Genomic DNA, 3,398 nt, shown 5'->3' on the forward strand with positions numbered 1-3,398 from the left:
AACGTGTAAAATTACTCAAATTGGCCAAGTATAGAAAGCCCAGAAAACCTAGCTAACCCGAATCCACTTGCCACACACAAGCTGCCTCCTACAACTCCAGTTTGCTGTATTACTATCTATATTCCTTCACAGCTCCGGTGCAGCCCTGAATCATGTCCTCTGGTTCTGAGTTGTAAGTTACAACATGCTCCACCTTTCATCTATCTGTCATGTCATGTCCTGACATCAAGAAAACTTCTAAATCTTAAAACTACATACCCAGAAGGGTATCATGAGTGCAGCGAATGTTGGAAAGTCTTCAGCCATTAACCTCATTCAGCACCAGTAAACCATCTTGGAGAAAGACCTTAGGAATGCAGGCAGGCAAAGTGCTTTCGCCAGCAGATAAAATAGTAAAGCTCTGGATATTAGCTTTTGTGAGGGAGACCTCAACCAGAAATGGAATCTTACATCCAAACATCCACACAAGGGAGGTTTGTTGTAATTGTCTGCTATATGAGAAGCTTTTGTGAATTACCTTGCACTTTCTGACCTGCCTGGGATCCTTGCCAGTGTTAAGTCACTGAAAGTGTGTACTACAAAAGACTTCCATCCACTATTAGCTGATATCACAGTGTGTATCACCTTAAAATGCTTAGGGAGGGCAGATAGCTGTGCTCTCTACCTTTATCTGGAGTATTGAGTCTGATCCCTTCGGGCGAGGCCTCATTCCCATTTCCATGGCTGGTTTGGGTGCAGACATCATCCAACTTTGGACAGAGGATACAGGCTGGCTTGAGCTGGCAGCTTGTAAAGATTTTCCTTTCTTCATGGGTATTATTGCTTGTCTTATAATGTTGGTGATAGATTTTTCACCTTCCAAGCTGCCCAAACCCAGTCAATTTCCACGTGACTATACCGGTTTTAGTGATGATAAAGTCATTGTTTAAGCTACATTTACTCATTGCAGTTTTATTCTCTGTGTGCTGTGGGTTGAGAGCAAAATTGGAGTCTTCCAAAATGAAAAAGTGAGTGGTTTTGTGAGGTTTTCAATTTTATATACTTCCAAGGAAATAGCAAAAACAAAAACAAAACAAAAAACAAAAAAAACTCAATCCACAAACGCCTGATGTATATTGCTTCAGAAGGTTCCTGGGAAAAAGAAGGATTTCTATCCAAAATCCCTTACCCGGAATTTGAAGATTATTTATGGTTGCACAGTCAGCTTGCAGCCAGGACAATTGGTTTGACAACTGTTTAGGATTTATGGCAGCTGTGAGAGCTGGGTATTTGTACCCATGCATGTCCCATATTCTCCAGTATTGTTTAGGGATAGCTTGCTCCTGTGATGTGCCTTATGAGCTATGTGTCTTTAACCCAGAAATGATGTAGGTTATGTTCCTGGATGTAAAATGTAAGAGTGCATTAGTTTGTTGTCCATTGCTTATAAAATAATACCTGAAACTGGGTTATTTATAAAGAAAAATGTATTTCTTACAGTTATGGAGGTTGAAAGGTCCAAGGTTGAGTGGCCGCATTTGGTAAGAGCTTTCTTGCTGGTAGAGACTGTGCAAAAAGTCCCAAGGTGGTACAGGGCATCACATGGTGAGGCTGCTGAGTGTGCTCACATGTTAACGTGCTAGCGCAAATCATTCTCTTTTTTTTTTTTTTTTTTTTTTTTGAGACGGAGTTTCGCTCTTATCGCCCAGGCTGGAGTGCAATGGCGCGATCTTGGCTCACTGCAACCTCTGCTTCCTGGGTTGGCTCACCGCAACCTCCTCCTCCCGGGTTCAAGCAATTCTTCTGTCTCAGCCTCTTGAGTAGCTGGGATTACAGGCATGCGCCACCACACCCCGCTAAGTTTTTATTTTTAGTAGAGCAGGGTTTCTCCCATGTTGATCAGGCTGGTCTCGAACTCCTGACCTCAGGTGATCTGCTCGCCTTGGCCTCCCAAAGTGCTGGGATTACAGGCAAGAGCCATGGCCCCCGGCCCTTTCTCTTCTTATAAAACCACCAGTTCTCCCAGGATAACCCATTAGTCTATCAACCCATAAATTGATTAATTCATTCCTGAGGATAGAGCCCTCATGATTCAATCACCTCTTAAAGGTCCCACCTCTCAGTACTACCACACTGTAGATTAAGCTTCAATGTGACTTTTGGAGGAGATGGTCAAACCATAGCAAGCAGTTTGGGAACCATAGTCTGTACAGAAACAGTGATTGTATTAATAGGAAGTATGAGACACCAGCAAACTAGAGTGGAATGGATGAGCGCCTTGTAAAGAGACATCCATAAATGTTTCAGTAACTATGGCTATGTGAGATGAGGGTATACAGAAACTCTGAGGGCCTACAGACGTGTGTATCTCCTGTAGGCAAAGTCATTGTCAGAGCAAGTAATCCAAAGGTCTTATGGATTCTTGTGTCTCTGGCGTTATAAAACGTATGTTGAATTTTAATTGCCATTTTAACAGTGTGGAGAAAAGGGACCTTTAAGAGGTGATTAAGTCATGATGGCTCTGCCCTTATAAAGGAATCAATGCCTTTATCATAAGAGTGGGTTTGTTAACCCGAGAGTGATGTTTTTATAAAATCAGCTGTCTCTGTCTTTCATGCTCACTTGCCCTTCTGTCATATTATGACAGAGTAACAAGGCCCTCACCAGATGCCAAGCAGATACTGGTGCCATACCCTTGGACTTCCCAGCCTCCAGAACTGTATGAAACAAACTACTTTATAAATTACGCAATCTGTGGTGTTTAGCTATAGTAGTGGAAGACAGACACAGACATAAAGCCTGTTAATTCAAACCACTACTGCACAGGTAGGAGCCTCATGACTGAATGAAGGGAGATTCTATACTTCTGAGATAAGTCTTTTTTTTTTTTTAAACCTAAACATAATTCCTGGTGACTCAGGTGGACATAGCCTTCATTGTCTCCAGTTCTTCTTCCCCGAGATTCTGAATTTCCAACAACATTGCTTCCAGTTTTTGATACTATAAAATCAGAGTTGACCCACGTAAGACATGAGGAGAGGCTAATCAACACAGCTTTGCCAGAGGTTATAAAAGAGGATTGGGAAATCCAGATTTTATTTGGAATCTTTCTTTTCTAACAGCTTTATTGAGGTATTAGTGACATTCAGTTGCACATTGTTAAAGTGTAAAATATATAAAAACAATCACCAAAGTCATGATAATAAACATATCCATTGCCTCAATAGTTTGTTTGTACCCTTTTCTATTCTCTCTCACTCACAGTCCTACCCAAATTTTTATGCTCAGGTAGCCATTGGTTTACTTTATGTCACTATATACATCTTTCCTTCCTTCCTTCCTCCCTCCCTCCTGCTCTTTTCTTTTTCCTTTTTTCTTTTCTTTTTTCTTTGTTTCTTTCCCTCCCTCCTTCTCTTCTC

The 3,398-nt window shown here is 41.4% G+C and overlaps 1 protein-coding gene across 1 annotated transcript in view; it reads left to right on the forward strand.

Moving 5' to 3' along the window:
• The window catches only part of ZNF547 (zinc finger protein 547), a 124,676-nt gene that overhangs the window by 81,169 nt on the left and 40,109 nt on the right, over positions 1–3,398 (forward strand). The gene's annotated exons all lie outside the window — the stretch shown is intronic.

Source organism: Pan paniscus, chromosome 20 (assembly GCF_029289425.2).
Source record: "Pan paniscus chromosome 20, NHGRI_mPanPan1-v2.0_pri, whole genome shotgun sequence".
NCBI lineage: Eukaryota > Metazoa > Chordata > Mammalia > Primates > Hominidae > Pan > Pan paniscus.